Source organism: Typopeltis vanoorti, chromosome 17 (genome assembly GCF_054136105.1).
Source record: "Typopeltis vanoorti isolate ZY-2024b chromosome 17, IOZ_Tvanoo_1.0, whole genome shotgun sequence".
Classification (NCBI taxonomy): Eukaryota; Metazoa; Arthropoda; class Arachnida; order Uropygi; family Thelyphonidae; genus Typopeltis; species Typopeltis vanoorti.
Window position 1 is genome coordinate 85,257,373 of NC_143565.1, and position 19,217 is coordinate 85,276,589.

The 19,217-nt window shown below is 36.3% G+C and overlaps 1 protein-coding gene across 2 annotated transcripts in view; it reads right to left on the reverse strand.

The window, feature by feature from the left end:
• The window catches only part of FucT6 (alpha-(1,6)-fucosyltransferase 8), a 160,140-nt gene extending 152,009 nt beyond the window's left edge, over positions 1 to 8,131 (reverse strand). Inside the window, exons 1-2 of one of the 2 annotated variants that reach the window (XM_090407763.1) lie at positions 7,541 to 7,593; positions 1,016 to 1,112 (exon numbers count right to left, since the gene is read on the reverse strand). The gene's annotated coding sequence lies outside the window, so the exon portion shown is untranslated. Of the gene's footprint in view, positions 1 to 1,015; positions 1,113 to 7,540; positions 7,594 to 8,093 lie in introns of those variants that run through there. The other variant, XM_090407764.1, reaches the window with a different exon arrangement.
• Between the last annotated feature and the right edge of the window lie 11,086 nt (positions 8,132 to 19,217).

The window sequence follows — 19,217 nt, forward strand, 5'->3', positions numbered from 1 at the left end:
TGGTACGACTTCGTTAAACTCTCAATTATTACGCCTCTTAATAGCGAATCCCCATACAGTTGAATGGTTGAATCGTCACCATAGATTGGCTATTCATACAAGAATTCTCACAAGCTAGCGAAAACAGTTTGTGAAAATCAATCAGCTATATGGAAATTATAATAATAAAATGAATATTTCATTATTGCTTTAAAATTTTATTGTAAATCAGTAAAACTTGAAATAAAGACATACACAATTTTTTTTAGTGAGCTGGTTGGTTGTTAAAAATTTACCAGCAGCACACCCATGGTGGTAACTGTGATAAAGAATACATTGATGCATCATGATCTAATATTTTATTTCTAATAAAAGTAATGTGTGAGCCATTAATTAAAAAAATCCTCAAACCCCTTTTATTTTCTTATAGGTAGTAGGCAAGACCGTTTTAGCTAGCTTTTGGGGAGAGAGAGAGGGGAAAAGAATTCCGTCTCCACCAGTAGCCAGTCAGAGACAGCTGGCTTTCTATCATTAATTATAAGCAGCATCCAGTGAAGAGATGGCAGAGAAGTGTCGTAATCTCGTGTTCCCTAATGCAATGTGTTATTTTCTAAAATAGTATGGGTTCTATAGTGAAATTTCTTGAGTTTAAGGGGAGGGGGGGATTAGATTTTCCAAGACAAAAAACTCGCTTGCCCGTGCCAGAGATTGACTAACTGAAGAATAAATCGAAGAAACGTTTAGATAAAGTTTCTGTAGTGCGACTAGAATTGAACTTAGGTCTTTCTTTGGTCAGCCTTGTGCTGTGAATTATTTTAACGCTAATATTAAAAAATAAATATTTTATTCGTGTTTGAATGAAGTATTAATATAATTGCTACTTAAATTGCCTTTGCCTGAGAGTGGATCAGCTGGAGTTACTAACGTTTTAAAAGGTGTACCAATAGTTTTGGATTCACTGCTCTACAGGAAGTAATAAAGAGGAGAAACAAAGATGATGAGATAGGTTTCCCATAATGGGAATGCTAGGGCTTACCTGTTTTTAAATGAGGTCACAGATTTGTGCATATATAACCAATTTCGTAAAATCCTTGGCTGATGATCCAGTACTTTACAAGGAAGTGAATATTTACCTGTTAGAAGACCATATGAAGCAAAATATAATAAAATTAAACGTAAAGGTTACATAATAATGACCATAAAATTAATTTATACAATGGACAGCATATATATAGTAATGACACTCATTTTTTCATGTGAAAAGTTACGTCTAACAATGAAAAAACAATGAAAACACGAATTTATAATTTCAAAATTATTTTTATTTTTCAACATAATATTCCTTCGGAATAATGCATTTATTCCAGCGATGCTCCAACGCCATTATCCCGTACCTGTAGTGGTTCATTGTAAGATCTGCAAAACACCCCTCTACAGCTGCAATCACCTCTTGATTTGAAGAAAAACGCTGACCATCGAGGAAGAGTTTTAGTTTTGGGAAGAGACAGAAGTCAGAGGGAGCCAAATCTGGGGAATAGGGTGGATGTTCCAACAATCCATAGTGCAGATCCCTTAATTTTCCCATTGTCAAAATACGTTTGTAGGCAGGTGCATTGTCCTGATGAAAGATAATTTTTTCTTCTGCGAACCGAGTCTTTTCTCACGAATTTTTTCGTCTAGTCTGGTTAAAAGATCGGAATAATATTCTCCGGTTATTATTTTATCCTTTTCAAGATAATTAATAAAAAAATACCTTTAGCATCCCAAAACACCGATGTCATGACCTTTCCTTTTGATGGAACCGAGCTTGTCTTCTTTGGCGCTGAACAACCGTCTTCTGTCCACTGTTTTAACTGCTGTTTGGATTCTGGTGTGTGATGGTGAATCCAAGTCTCATCTATAGTAATAAATCGACGCACATTAATGTTTATTCTTGTTAAAACGCTCCAAGCACTCTTCAGAGATTTTCATGCGAGTGTGCTTTTGATCTGCTGTGAGAAAGCACAGCACCCATCTTGCGCAAAGCTTTTTCATATGCAATTTTTCATGCAAACCATATTCTAGACGTTCATTTGAAATGCCAATAGTCTCAGCAATTTCATGAACTTTGACTAGCCGGTCATCCAATGCCATATCGTGCACTTGATCAATGATTTCTGGTGTTGTCACACTTTTTAGACGTCCTTCACGTGGATCGTCTTCAAGGCTGGTACGGCCATGTTTAAACTCGGCAGTCCATTTCTTAATTGTCGAAAACAAAGAAGAGTGCCCATAAACTTTTATGAACTTCGAATGAATTGCTTTTGGCGATAAACCTTCTTTTACAAAGAATTTTGTAACCGCACGATACTCAGTTTTATCCATTTATTATTATTATTATTATTATTATTATTACTACTATTATTATTATTAATATTATTATTATTATTATTATTATTATTATTATTATTATTATTATTATTATTATTATTATTACATGACACCTCCAGGCAGTACCATCGAAAGGATGTAGCATAGAGACAGCCTATTTCACCGCGACTTGATAACGGCGCTCGTTCAGCGATATTGCGGTAGGCGCTGTCGCTACTCTAATTCCTGTTAGCGTAGCAAGTGCGGAAAGAAGTTTTTCCAAGCTTAAACTGATTAAAAGTTATTTGCGAATAGCAATGACCAAAGAAATATTGGTTGGTCTAGCAACTCTATCGATAAAGGCGGATAATTAGCTTATAATTTAAATTTAGAAGAGCTTAGAAACAGTTCTATTGTGCAGTATCCCTGTAGAGCAAACATTTCATTAATATTATTATGTAATCGTTTTGCATTAATGTTTCTCTTGTGATAAAAACAAAATAACAATTGGAGATATTCTTATATTTTTGTCTTATAATCCATCAGAGACAATACTTAATTGTTTGCCTCAGGGTGCGATCTAATCTAGCGACGACCTGCCTCCAGGGAGTCTACAGACTCATCGAGGGAGGGCTTACTCTAAAACTCTGTCTCCACCAACTATAACGAGCCGCGCAACTACATCAACATCATCTACCGCCCACCACAGCTACTAGTATTTTCACAGACAATCACAAACATCCATGCCCAAGGCGGGATTCCTTTTACAGTACTTTTTTCCTCCATTTCTAAGCTTTTTCAATAGCCTCTGGAATGTTTTGCCATTTTCTGATATTTATTTTCTATGTTCTTACCAAAGTCTTCCTAATACTTTTGCTTAGCTTTGCCTGTGTAGGTCAGTGGAAGTGGCGTTTGCATTCCACGGCGCTTGACCGCACGAAGTAAGACTGTTTCGAATCTAGTCGGCGACTAGAGGAAATTATTGTAATCCTTTTTTCGACCGGTTCCCGAGTTAGTCGATCTCTGGCACGGGCAAGCCTGTTTTCTCTTCCAAAAACTCGGGGTTCCCGTAAACGCAAGAAAATCGACCGTAGAACCCACGCTATTTCAGTCATTAAATATATTGTGTTAGAGCTAGAGACAACGAAATGGTGGCACTCTCTAACCGCCTTCTTCACTACGTACCGATTAATTAGTGATAGCCTTTGGCCAGCTATCTCTGATTGGCTACCAGTGGAGATTGAACTGCCCACTCAGTCTCCAAAAGTTAGATAGGCTAAAACGGTCTTGTCTATACGGAAATAAAAGGCGTTAGTTGATTTTTTTTTTCTTACAAGTTTCTCTGTATTCTCTAAGAGCACACGTTGACTTACTTGCCAGGAACTTTCAATATGCTTTCTTCTTTTCATTGACTACCTCTTTTACTTCCTTAGTCTACTATGGAGTTCTGAATTTTCTATTCTTACAAACAACTTCACCACATGTCTCTCTGGCTTGAGTTTCTCGAGTTTACGGAACAAAAAAAACCCGACTTTCCGGAAGAAAAAAATCCGCTTCCTTATGCCAAAGATCGACGAACTCGGGATCCGATCGAAAAGAGGCTTAGAAAACGTTCCTCTAGTTGGCGACTAGATTTGAACTTTAGCCTGTCTTCAGTCGATTTAACGCTATTTCCACTGAGCTATACAGGCTCTCTCTCTCTCTCTCTCTCTCTCTCTCTCTCTCTCTCTCTCTCTTTACACATACACACAACTGACCTCTTTAAACTGACCTCTTCTCCCTCTGACCAAGTGCTGACCCATTTCCCCTGCATCTATCCTATGAAACCCTTTAAGCAACTTAAATGTTTCTATCATATCCCCTCTTTTTCTCCTATCAACCAACATGTATCGCCGACATAAGGATATATCCTTATGTCGGTGTATATCATAATGAAGTAATTTAGCGATGTAATTTCATGTTATATGTAATTTTTTCAGACTTCACATCTCAGAAAAATGTCTGAAATAAGGAAGAAATTGTGCAAATTATAAAATAAGAGTTTATTAATTTAAAAAATGTGAAAATGAGGAAAGTCAGGAATTCGCGAGTGACTGTGATAGTTGATGCAGGTGATCCATCCATGTATATACATGCACAGTGTGCCCGTTTAGTAATGACACTGATTTTTTCATGTCAAAAGTTACGTCTAACAATGAAAAAACAATGAAAAAACGAATTTATAATTTTAAAATTATTTTTATTTTTCAATGTACTTGAAAAAGATGTACTTATTATCGATTAAGTCGCTTGGAACACCCCCACCTCGGTTACAGATATAGCATTTTTAATAACATTAAAGTTTTTTTAACTTTCGGCCAGTCATTGTGGAAAATTATTAATATTAGCTTGAACCATTTTTCCAATAAAAATAAATAAATCAAATAAAATGGAACCAAATTGAATTTTGAGAATTCCTTCTTGTGTATCTCTTAAAGTATCCCATATTTTTAAATACTGTCCATTTGAGCAGAGTTATTGCAATATGTATTTTCGATCAATTCTCTTTTGCGCAGATCACAAATTTCAATGAAAGTATCCATCAGAGTCCGGAATAGCTTGCATACTGACAGAGAAACGGACACAACCTCTAATCGCCTGCTTATGTATTTTATGAAACGCACCTAAAAGGAAACATGAAAACTAGGACTGGTTTTTAACCGTCCTAGTTTTCACATGGAGCCAGCATGTTGAGACTCTCATGCAAATCGTAAATCTTCGTTAGAAAATTTACGAATTTGAGAATCAGGTCATCAAGGGTGCATTCCATATCTCATCCTGCAGGATGCAGGATGAGATATGGAATGCCATTCTGTCTTTCTCTCGAAATCTCTGTACTTTAACAATAAGGTAACACGTCCGGCCAGATTAAATAATAGTTTGATAACTGATGTGGTATTATTCTTACTAACAGTCGCCGATTCCACAGCGAATTATAAAAGTTGCATGCAAATCTCTGTTACTACATAACAAATATTCTTTCGATATATCCATTAGTAACGTGAATTTTTAGATATTAACGTCCTCATTAATTTATTTATTTTCATAGTAGGTAAGGTAAAAGTACCCGCATCTCTTTGTGAAATCCTTTCGTGGCGCTAGTCGACAGAAGAAAGAAAGACTTCAGGATCCATTCTTTTGATCGAAGTGGAATGAACTTTTTTTTTTTTTTTTTTTGCATTTCCTCAGTTAGTTGATATTTGACTAGGCAAGTTCTCCATCTTCGAAGAGACTGTTTAACTACGTAACACACTCATAGAAACAGGCCATAGACCTCATATGATACTCACAGAAGAATGGTAACTGGAATTAAGAACTCGAGATAGCATCAGTTGTGCCCTATTGTCTCTTCGTCTGTCACACTGGCTAGAGAATGCACGCGTCATCAGGGGGTGAAAGTAAAGACCAATCGATTTCCATAAAGTTAAAATTAAGGAGTATTTCCTACTTCCTTCGATAAATAATTTTTCTTCACAAAAGGTTTAACCATGCATAAACAGAACATCGAATGTATGAATTAATTTGTTGTCAGCAATTTAATGCATTGCTGAAAACAAACATATATATATATATATATATATATATATATATATATATATCCCGCAGTGGGCATGGATGTTTGTGGTTGTCTGTGCAAATACTAGTATTAGTAGTGGGTGGTAGATAGCATTGGTGTAGTTGTAGTTGGATTGAGTGGAGTGGAGACAGAGAACTGTGGAGTAGGTGCCCTCCTTCGATGAGTCTTTGAACTCCCTGAAGTTGTCACGTAATAATAATAATAATAATAACAATAATAATAATATATATATATATTTTTTTTTCGACTGTGATAGATGCAGTAATGAACCGTAGTTTTGATAGGATATATTCCATAGTCTGATAAAACTCATATAAAGATTCCTCTCGTCGTGACAGAGGAATCTTTATATGGGTTTTATCAACTGAAGGTGAGTTATCCCAATCTTATTATATTATTATTATTATCTTGATCACAAGTTTGATCTTATGTATGCCAAGCGTGATTGTGTACACTGGTATGTAGAAGAAGGTAAGGAAGAAGGGGAGTTCTATATATATATATATATATATATATATATATATATATACGATTAATCTCTCTCGATTAATCCTTGGACTCCGTGGAGGTGTCATATAATAATAGTGTACTGAAGTGAAGTAGTCTATATAATCTTCAAAAAATATGTAAATATTCACTTTTGTTAATTATCGAGAGAGAGAGAGAGAGAGAGAGAGAGAGAGAAAGTGTGTGTGCCACCGATCTCTCTCTCTCTCTGTCTCTCTCTGGAAAACAAAATGGTCATTTTGCTATTTATTTTATTACATTTATTCAGTTCAAGTCATTTCAAATAACTATACCCTCATAAACTTTGAGAGAACTGTTGATCTGGTTGGCCGAGTGGTTAGCATGATTGCTTTCCAACCAACTGGTCGTGGGTTCGCATTCCACTGTGGGCATGGATGTTTGTAAAAGCCTATTCTGGACGAGCTTGTATAGCTCCTTTAGTTTATATTTGTCTTTAAAGAAACAGGAAAAAAAAAAAAAAACTCGATGACTTATACGTTGAGAGTCGGACTTCACGAATAAGATCTTGACGTATTGACATATGTGACAGGTTATTTAAATGATGCCTATTAGCCTACACTCATCGGTTTAATTGTATGAAGTTACCTTAAAGCAGGCGCTAACGATTACTGGATTATCATTTTAGTATAAGAATAACAATAGATTTGTAATATACTGTTTAACAGGATGCAGACGCTAACTAAAAATTTGTTTTTCGAACTAGAGACGCATTATTAAAAGCAGTGTCCTTATGGATCGAGACTGGTAGAAGCTCACTTTTTCTGGTAATACTTATACCGAAATCTATGCCTTGTAAGGACTAGGTATTTATGTAAACTTGAATAATGTTGAATTTTTCAGGAGTGAGGTGGGGGGGGGGGGAATATAGAAGACTGCTAATTCAAAATAAAGGTAAAAATAAGTGAAAGTTGAATAAAAATACATATAAAGAACGACATTACTGAAGAGCATGTTGCTACAGCAAAACAAATGAACTGCTAAAACTCTTACGCTCAACTTACTAAAAAATGTAAAACATAAAATGATAAAAATATAGATAAAAGCATAAAAAAGATTGAATAGACTTACAGAACATATTAATCTTCAATATGTCAAAAAGGAAACACATTCTTTTACTGTCCTCTCACCATCATAAGCGTCTGTTTTCTATTCTTTGCTTTTTTTCTCTACATTTTTCAGTCTTAATTGCATTCTTAAAAAAAAACAGCACGTATTTTTTAGTTCTCAGAGTCATCATGTCATACACGATCACCTACTAGATCGTGTATGACATGATCACCTACACGATCCTCTCATTCTTAACTTAAATAAACCATTGTTAGCTAGAGACAGCCACTCTAAAGGCAATCGTACCATAGCGACCGTCCATATTAGTACATTATTATTTCCTATCATGTCCATCCAGGTGTAGTCATTCGTGACTGGAGAACTCATTAAAGAATAACCAGATACAGAAGAATTTTGTGCTTAGAATGTAACACACACACACACACACACACACACACACACACACACACACACACACACACACACACACACACACACACACACACACACACACACACACACACACACACACACACAGATTCAAATTTTCCTTTCCCTGACAAACAAAAATTACCTTTGTTTGCAGATTAATACTTCGAGGGATCCGCTGAAATGCCTCATCTGATATCTGATACATATGTAGAATTCGGCTTGTAAAATTTTCAGCAATGGGAAATGTTACGCCGATCTCACACTAATATAGTGTTAGGTCGCCGTATGTTACATTGACCCTTGTACGGACTTGTAAGTGATACCAGATACCTTGTAAGTTTCAGTTTCTCATTGCCGCATGCTTTTAAGTTCGGTGCAGAAGGTGCTGCTGGGTGAAAAGAATTAAACCACGGACAGTTTGCCACTGTCATCATTCACTTAATGCAAAGGAGTTCATTCACTTAATAAAATTTGCAGTTTCACGATCAAAGACATCAGCAATTTTTTTGCTTTAATGAGGAGGGGAGAAACAATAATAATAAAATACTAGTTGCATATCGTAAAACCATAAGAAAGGTGATTTTCATTTATTATTTGTTTTTTGGATTGTATATATATATATATATATATATGATAAAGATACCAAGCTATTTTATATGTATATAAACTTGGTTTTAATCCATTTCCCAAGTAAGCAAACAGACAAGTAAGTCAAGTTTGCGGCTGCAAGTAGTGCAAGTCTTAGGCAACTCGTAGTAAAGGTGGATAAGCTCTGATCACTATTCTTAATATTTACCCTTAATGCAAAGCACATCTCCTTGAGGAGATGTATGATGCTATGCATTAAAGGCAAGGGTCCACTACCCAGACCGGGTTCGACCTTTATTGAGGTCTCATCAGTGGGAGCCAGGCTTAGAAATACCAAGGTTTAAGTAATACAGAGTTTATAAATATTTTACCAAAACAAGTTACTATAAGGTGCTTTGACCTTATTAAATAAAAATCTCAGGATGAGAGATAGATGTAGAAAGTTTTTTACCTTGGATATAATATACTGTGTATATATACATATACACAGTCCAGTGACAGCAAGATGATAATAATAAATAAATAAATTCAATTAATTTTTATTTTGCCAATTTTATTGACAAAAAATCTCAAATTTAATTATAACGATTTTTTTTTTTTTATTCAGGCGACCTTCAACAGAGAACTACTTTATAAATGTAAATTACTTCAGCTCTTTCACCTTCTTCACTACTACATTTGACTTTAGGTGGAGTAAACCTTATAATTACTTATAAAAGTAATTTGGCCAAGCGGTTAGCGTATCCAGTCTCCCCCTAAAGGGCTACGGGGTCGAATCCCCTGTGGGCATCGATGTTTGTGATTGCCTCTGAAAATACTAGTGGTGGTGGTGGTGGTCGGCGGTAGATGGCGTTGGTGTATGTGATATGAAGGTAGCTGTGGTTCTTTGTGGTTGGTGGAGATGGAGAGTTGTGGAGTAGGTGTCCTCCATTGATGAGTCTTTGGATCCCCTGGAGGTGTCACGTAATAATAATAATATTGACGAGCGTAAATTTTTATATTGTTAATCAAGTACTGTACTTCCATTGTTTTTTGCGAGAATCATCACGATGTCTGTGAAAAGGTTACGTTGTTCCCAAGAACTCTATAGTGATGATGATGCTTCCGAAAAAATTTAATGAATAAGCTACGGAGGCTATTTTTTTTTTTTTTTTTTTTGGTAGGGAAACAGTTTTTCGAAAGGAAAAAACTCTTTTTTTTTTCCCCAAAAAAAATCATGAATTTTTCCTGCAATGAAAGATCCTTTTTGCCATAAGACCTTTTCACACGCATACTCGCGCACGCGCACAATTAACAGACGTAATACATTGGCTTAGCCTTTGATTCATTCGTAATTCTTACCAATACAGAATCTCACGTCTGCTACTAAATATATTTAGATTTACAAGCACTCATGGATCGAATGATGACTGACATCGAAATTACGCGAGAATAAAATAATTAGAAACTTCTCTTTTTAATTATGAAAGGCCGTATGTGAAAATAAAAGTAACCTTTGCAACAGAACAATTGAAAAAAATAATAAATAAACAAAATAAAATCTCTAACTTAGCCTGTTCTCGGCGGAAGTTATTTCTAATTCTAAAAGAAGAAACAATGTTTTATTTTATTATTTTTTTTTTTAACTATGCAAATATTTTTCAAGAGAATTTATGAAGATCAACAACTTTGCTGCACTTTCTCAGAAGAATTCGAACTTAATACTAGTCCTAGCATGATGTTAGCCAAGTTTTTGTAATGCCTTGGTGAGGGATGCGAGGTTCAAACTAGCTTTTAATCCTTTCAGTAATTAATATATCCAATTTCCATAACATAAATCTTCAATTTATTCTCATACAGAGCATTTCATAGATCTTACCATTGCATGGTCAGACATTGCTGAATTCGTTCCATCTCTTCCACATTCCCAAGAAACCAAGGCGAACAGATGTATGCACAAGTCTCAGAGAGGAGAGAGGGGGGGGGGGGAAGGGAGGATAAAATCCTTATAAAGAGGTATAATGACTTCCTTATCTCTGTCTGCTTGTCAGCATGCTTATTCAATACATAACCAGATAATCCTATGGGCCATTTTAGCCATTTTTTGCAATATGCCTTCTGAACTTTAACTAATAGCACTCCCAAATTCTTAGCCTCATCAAATTCCTGCAGCCCAGTAGTAATAATAGCAGCAGCAGTACAATGTATCATTACCGGACTGTAGGAATAGTAGTACAAGCCAGTAACACTTTTAGCAATTGTCTTCGGCCCATACTGTTAATCTATTTAAATTATCATACAGGCTATCTATATCATCTTGATTAACTACTGATCAACCCAATTTTATATTATCAGCAAACAACTGAATATTTCCCTTGAGATCATTTCACTAATATCATTATATGCAGATGAAATATGCAGAATAATATGCAGATCAAATAGCAATGGCCCATGTACAGAGCTCCGTGGCCAACCGCTAGTTAGTCTCCTTCTCTTGGACTCTACTCCTTCATAAACTACCCTCTGATATCTAACTCATCAGCCACTCTCTTATCCAGGTTATTTATATCCAAATCCATTTGCTCCAGTTTATGTAAGAGAGTTATTAAATGCAATAATCTGTAAAAATTCTTTTGTAAAATACGTCAGTATCATCGTGTGGGCATTTTCCTTATCCAACACAGTTAATTAATTTATTTATTTATATTTTTTTAAAAGCAGAAGACAAAAGAAAGAAAGCAAAAAAAAGAAAAAAGAAACAAAACAATACTCCCCCCCCCCTCATACAGTGTCCTACTCCTGACCATCCATTCCTCGATTTTACCCTTAACCAATAGTTTAATATCTTGACCACCACTCCTGAGATGCCGATCATCAATAATTTGCTAGATCTCTTTCTTGGAGCCTCCTTTATTCAACGTAACTTCCTCATCACCACGTCTGTTTTCGCTCCTTCGGGACGCTACCAAAGCTGAGAATATCGAATTAAAACATTTTGATACAAAAAAACAGTGTTCCTTTAAAAAGTTTAAAAAAGAAGTTAATTTTTTGTTTGAGAAATGAAGCCTTAGTGATATGCAATTAACTAGCATTTTTAAATGAACATAAATCTGTTTGGTATTTTTGATGTTTAACCAAATGTTTAACTAAAATATTTATTATATAAAATTTATTTAATTCCCATCGACGATTTATGGAGCTTAAGGATCTGCCATAGCCAAGTTAGCTGATCATATAGTCCGCGCTGTTAGCCTAGTGGCTATGTGCTTTGCAACCATATGCCTGGGGAAGGAGTGTCCTAGGTTCGATTCCCGTCGACGATTTATGGAGCTTAAGGATCTGCCATAGCCAAGTTAGCTGGTCTTGGGAGTGGGCAGCAGGGTCCTCCCCCCACAGTTTATCTGGGATTTTTCATCCCGCAAGCAGGCAAACAAGGCCCCGTGAACCCATAAGATACCTCCAGGAATAAGGAGTAACCATCTATTCCGTAGGATTTCGCTTCCGAATGCCTACATGGTAAAAAGTGTAGGTCTGCGTGAGGTAATTTTCGAGAAACATTATTTGATCTAAAAACATCTAAATTTATTAAAAACATCTAATTTATTCTAAAATATTAGAAACCCAAAGGCTTTTCAACTGACACATATTGGTTTCTTTGGAATTGGTGTTTAAATCTTGTCCTATCCATCCATCTGTTCATTCAACATCCACAGATGCCGTATGGTCGCTCATATGTGCCATTACCAGTCCTCGCTATGTGGTCTTGTTGTATGGTTTTTGTCATATTTTATGACAAATTGTAAAATTTTTCATAAAATATGAGAATATAACCTTTGGTATCGGAAGACATGAACAAAGAATACAAACTCTCTTCAGGAATCCGTATGTTCACATTTTTATTAGCGCTTAAATTAGGTTGTACTGGCCTGACCGATGTTTCAACCTGTTGGTTCTCATCGGAGATCAAAACTCATGCAGTTCAAAACTCGTTTATGAACTATTCCGCTGAAAATATATATGCATTGCCTGCCAATTGTTGGTTGTCTAGCCTATTTGCCTGTTGTGTGTGTGAGTGTGTATAAAAGGGGGTGGTCAAATGTCCATATGGAAACGTGGAAACGTTACTTTAACCTCTGAACAATTGTCAGCTCTGCACAAATCATACAACTGACACTGAATACTGTCTTCACAAGAGGTAGCTTCACAAGGAAATTGCCGATGCCCATTCTGATAAACAGTGATCATAGAAAATCTATAGAAAGTCCAACTGGGAGACATAGCATTGTTCTACCAATTTGCTCTCTTCTGTATAAATTCTAGACAATAGAAGAGAGCAAATTGTTGCATTTTCTACAGATACAGTAATCCATCGATTAATGGGCCCCCGATTAGTGCATTTTTGATTAGTGCGTCATTTTTTTTCGATACCCAAATTCGATTAGTACGCCTATATACATCTTAAAAATAAATGTTACAAATTTTAAAAATTTTCTATCTATACATTTTTATGGCTAACTATTTTAAAAAATCACTCACCAGAATGAAGTAATTTAGTTACCGATTTAAAACATTTTAGCATACTACTGTAAACTGTGTGCTATTTCTTGTTATTAATAAAGCCTGCTTGGTTACTGCACCTTTGAAATACCGTTATTCTAATTAGCAGTGCGCGCTTTCTCTCTGGTAACTTTTCTTGCTTATACTATTGCGTACTATATTTATCTACCTATGCCTATGGATACTAGAAAATTTATTTTTATTGAGACTGACCCACTAATATCTTTTAACTGGCATAAAACTCAGTAACACGGCCGGTTGATTTCTCTCTCTCTCTCTAATACAAATTCCTTCAGTAAAACTTGACACAAACGGTGGTGGTTTATTTGCACTTAACTATACGCTTCGCTTCGGCTATCTCACTTGGTTTCCCGCTCACAAGTACGATAATTTTTTTTTTTTTTTTGGAACAGTGCATTGTAAAATAAACAATCAGGATGCACTCTATTGATATATAATTAAAACACATTTATTTACATTTTAAAATAAAGTACATTAAATAAGCGATAGGAAGGTTACTCTTCTCTACCTATCCTTTTGGTATAAAGAAACAAACTTTCTCTTTTCCATATTAAATGACAAAACAATATATTTACTCTGTTACTTCTCTGCTTTAGAAAACCAAATTGCCCAGACTAATTTACTCATAAAGAGATTAACTAGCTATGGAAAGTTATCTTACAATTAATATTCCAGTTAACAACAATTCAGAGGACTCTCTTATAGATATTTCTTATTACTATTTCTTATGAGTCCATCTATGACATATCTCCTAGATTACAAAAAGAACGTACATTAAAGGTTGGACACACACACGGAGGCTCTTTGTCACGACACCTTCCATAGGTCCTGCATCAAAGTCTCTCTGTAATTTTTCTTTCATCTCAGGCCTTGCTTCAGGGGGCACTTCAATTTGAATACCGGGAAAACTGCAATTTTCCCGGTATTCAAAAGCTCAGGCAAGAAGTTTCAGCATACAGGCTTGAAGATCGTTCTGCGGCTTTTGGCTTCGGTTGACTTCCCATTTTTTTTCTCTGGCGTGGGTTCGCCGTAAAGTCTATTTCTCTGAGTCAGTATACTTCTGGTTCTCTCTGCCGACTGCCTCTGGCTCTCTTCGGTAACAGCGCTTCGCCTTTCCTTCTGTTCGCCTCCTCTCGACTGCCTCTGGTTCTCTGCCGGAAACTGTCTACGATGTTCGACTCAGTCCTCTTTTATTTTCGCCTTCTCGGGACCTTGCACTAAGGGTTGCAAACCCGAAGAAATCGGCAGTTCTCCTTGATCCTTTTGTTAAGGCTGGCCCATTCTTTTTTCTCCTACGTGCACTCTTTTTTCCTTGTCTTGTCGGGCAGCCGAAACTTCTCTGAAACTAGCGGACCTCTTTGATACTAACTTTGAAGGTGTTCATGTGAAGAGCATACAAGCAATTTTCTCACACACTTAATTGTAAACAACTTTCTTGTGCTCTTACACATAGCTATAATACATTACAAAGTTCCGATGGCAAAGCATTGCCTTTGTTTTTGACATTCTAGAAACTTTAGTTAAAACGGTAAATACAATCGATTCCCATAGGGTTATTTACATTATATATTTAGCAAAAATTATATAGAGACAACCAAGGTTATTTGTTGAACAACAAATAACCTTGGTTGTCTGTTGAACAACAAAAAGAAACAACATGCCCGCCAAATACGTTAGCTCAATTCTTTTTTAAGAAGTAGAATAATAAAATGTATATTCTGAATATGTTTTATTGTCTTTCAGCTTCATGGTTTTCCTTTAACTAGGAAAACCATGAGACGTACCCTAATTCTTTTATAAAAAAAAATTAAGGTCCAAAAAAGAAATTTGAGGAACGAATTATACTTTTTCCCGTAGGTTATTATAATCGATAAATACGCCTGTTTTAACCCTCCAGAGTCGTGCATGGACTGGGAGTCCGCATGTTTGCTTTTTTACGTATATTTCTAAAGCGTCTAGTTAAAGCGGGTTGTGCGTTTTTAGAGTCTCATTCAGAGGTAGCAAGACATTTCATCCTAGAAACTAGTGTTTCACAACCCAAAAGAGGCAAACTGGACAGAGAATACACGTAATTAGTAAATGAAATACATTTTCTACATAGAAACGCATGGTTCCTTCGGGCATAATTCGTACTAATATAACTCATCCTTTGCATGGAAGTCGTTCAATATAAGGTTAAAGCACCTAAGGTTGCAATGCGAGTATATCCTAACTCAAACTCCCGGAAACTCAAATTTTTCGTCCTCAGAACAGCAAACTGGCCATTAGAACACACGCAAATAACATACACTGACCACATAGCCCGAGTTGCTTCCGCCGTAAATCTAAATAAACCAAACCTAACTAAAATCTTTTTTTTTTTTTTTTGTCAATTTTCAATTTTGCTGGCAAAAAAAAAAAAAAAAAATCAGGATTTACGGGAGGGGTAGCGATCCTATCTTCTATCTGTCTTCTTCCAATCAAACGGCACGTGCCATTTTTCGAATTGTACTACTGAACAGTGCTGTAACGAGGGCGTGGCGAAAGAGTAAGTATTTAACATATTGCATTTAGTAAAATTTAACTTGTTACATTTAATTTTTTTAAATTTTTTGTCATTTTTGGTTGGGGGCGCAAGTTAGACACTTGCGTTGGGTTGGGAGGGGGTTGCGCAAGTTAGAAACTTGCCACAGGTGCTTCATACCCTCGTTACTGTACTGCTACTACTGAAGCCTAACTTTAACATATATATTTCAATAACTTCTTCTGATGTAAGTTGTTTGTCACACATTCAACTAGCTATCAAATTTCTTTAAGAACTTGAGCGGAACAGCTCTTGAACACGGTCGACTGTGCGATACGTGCGCTTATTTCTCCACATCTTCTCTACGGTAATAAAATCCAGCCACTTGATCTTTCTACACACACATACACTATAGTTTCATGTTGCTTTAATATCCATCTTCTTGTGTATCAATATATTTCTATCATGTACTGTATACAGATGATGAAAGATAAACCCGGAAGTCAGTGACTTCAGAATTCTTACCTGATAACAACAATCCATAATGAATCCGATTCTTGAAAAATCGCGATGAAGGTGAGTTACCTAATCTCCTACGCGTGATTTCGGTGTTTCCTTCCGGAAAAATCTCGGTTTTGTATTCCACATGTAGAAGAGCACAAGCAATTAACGGGTACGTTCATCCTCTGTATAGTCTTAGCTGCTTCATCGTAGTTTCAAATAACAGTATGAAAAGTTGTGCAAGTTTTCAAGAAAGTTCATTCGATACCATGCGGGTGTGTGTGTGTTTCGTGCATGCACGAACGATACATACACACACACACACACACACGTGCGCCAATCCTGGTCTATTTTTATTTTAATATTTATCTTAAAATGCACGTGTACTTTAAAATGGCTTATCACCAGGCCTTTGTTTTATGCTTGACAACAATAGTTTTGCTTACCATATTATAACTATATCTATGTTAACCCCCGCACACCATGCAGTGACCTTCTCGCTGAGAAAAGGTTTCTCTTGGACGACTATGCATAACTATTGTTGTGTATAGTAAAAAGTTACTTCATGTCATGAAGTAACTTTTTCACAAACACATTGTGTGTGTGTGTGTGTGTGTGTGTGTGTGTGTGTGTGTGTGTGTGTGTGTGTGTGTGTGTGTGTGTGTGTAAGAAAAATAAATTCTCTAACTCGTTTTCCAAAGAGAGAAGGAGGAACGCTTTTGTTCCATAAGGTTCGGAAATCTTAGGTAGCTCATTAAATTCTTAGTCATCACCGCAATTTGAATTTGTGTCTACCGATAATTAACATACGAGTGTTGAAAGTACAGCAGACAACTGTCATCACCATCTTGTGTTCCATACCCTAACTGGTATAATTATCTGAATAATAATCCTTGAATAATAACTATTAAATTATATTATTATTATTATTATTATATATTTAAAAAAAAAAAAGCGGCACAGTGAAGAGAGACGGCTTTACAGGTGCCGCCATCTCGTGGTCCCTAACCCTAACACTCGTATTTAATGTCTGAAATAATGTGGTTTCTACGGTCGATTTTCTTGAGTTTACGGGACGAAAAACACGCGTATCTGGGAGAAAAACCCGCTTGGTCGTACCAGAGCTCGACTAACTCGGAACCAGTCGAAAAAAGGCTTAGAAAAATTTCCTCCAGTCGCTGACTAGACGCGAAACCAAATTAATAAAAAAAAAAAAAAAAAAAAAAATCAGCTAACGCCTTTTTATTCCCGTATATACGGGAGTAGGCGAGGCCATTTAGCCCCATCTAACTTTTGGAGACTGAGTGGGCAGTTCAATCTCCACTGGTACCCAATCAGAGACAGATGGCCCAAGGCTATCACTAATTAAGCGGTACGCAGTGAAGAGAGACGGCTCAAATGTGCCGCCATCTCGTGGTCTCTAACCCTAACACAATATATTTAATGTCTGAAATAATGTGGGTTCTACGGTCGATTTTCTTGAGTTTACAGGACGAAAAACCCGAGTTTCCGGGAGGAAAAACCTGCTTGCCCGTGCCAGAGATCGACTAACTCGGGAACCGGTCGAAAAAAGGCTTAGAAAAATTTCCTCTAGTCGCCGACTAGACTCGAAACCAAGACTTCCTTCGTGCGGCCTAGCGCGATGGTGTGCAAACGCCACATCCACTGAGCTACACAGGCTCCCCCAAATAATAATAATAATAATAATAATAATAATAATAATAATAATAATAATAATAATAATAATAATAATAATAATAATAATAATAATAATAATAATAATAATAATAATAATAATAATAATAATAATAATAATTAGTTCTTAACGGCGCAAAAGTGGATTACATCGAAAACTAACCAACAAAAAACAACATACATTAAATTATTGTACAAGGTAACTAGAACTGATCCCTATGAATATTATTATTGTTTTTACAGTATGGCGCAAAACAGTACTAAACTATGACACCTCCCCCCTTCAGTAAAGATAAGATATGCCGTTCGACTGTATGCACATTAATAGAAGAGCACGTATAAATCTACGCCATTAGATTTAGCTGTAGCAATGTAGAGATCACCGCACACCATGCAATGACCTCTCTGTGAAAAGGTTTCTCTTGGACAAATTCAGGTCTCGAGAAACCAATTCACAGTGAGAAGGTCACTGCATGGTGTGCGGTTTCCTGCCATGATATAATTGAGTCCTACTTCATTGAAAAGGGTAGTGTAATCGTGACTTTGAATAACGAACGCCACATTGAGAATGTGTTGGTTCCGTTCACCCATTATTTGCATAGGATGTGTCGTGCAAAAACATTCCATTTCGTGCACAGATATTCCAACAGGACGGAGCAACTTGTCACAAATCACGTGGTTTTAAAGCCTATTTATCAGAACACTTCCCTGTGAGGTTCCTTTCGAGGTTCACGGAATTTCCATACCTTTCTCATCATCCTGATCTCACATCACTTGATGCCTTCTTTTGGGGTATGTTGAAGGCAGGGCCATACTTGCCACATTTTTCCCGAGGCGAGCGGAGGCAGAGGAACTAGAGTGCTTCACTAACCCTTCCTCATTATTTGTGGAAAGAATGAAAACAGAAAGATTATCAAAACTTCTTCTTCTTCTTCCTTTCCAGGCTTATAAGCTAAGTGGCCTATTCCTGACTCAATTCCATCTTTTTAAGGATCTTTCTCTGCACTAGATACCTTTTGGGTGGTAATTTAGAATTTGTTTAGGTATTCTGCTTCTATTCATTCTCAGTACATCTTTCTGTTTTCATTCTTTCCACAAATAATGAGGAAGGATTAGCAAAGCGCTCTAGTTCCTCTGCCTCCGCCCGCCTCGGGAAAAGTGTGGCAAGTATGGCCCTGCCTCATCGAGGGAGAGTATGCCAACAGCATCGAACGATTATTCCCCTTCTAACTACTAACCGCGCTCAAACCTACTTAACTGAGCCATTAGTAGCAGAGGCTCTACCAACCGACCAATCTTTGCCGGCATAATGCCTGTTACTTTTAAAAAGTTTGATATCTTCGGTTCTATATTAGCTTCATTATCATATGATATTGTGAATCTTAATAAAATAATAAAGTAATCAGCAACGCCTTTTATTCC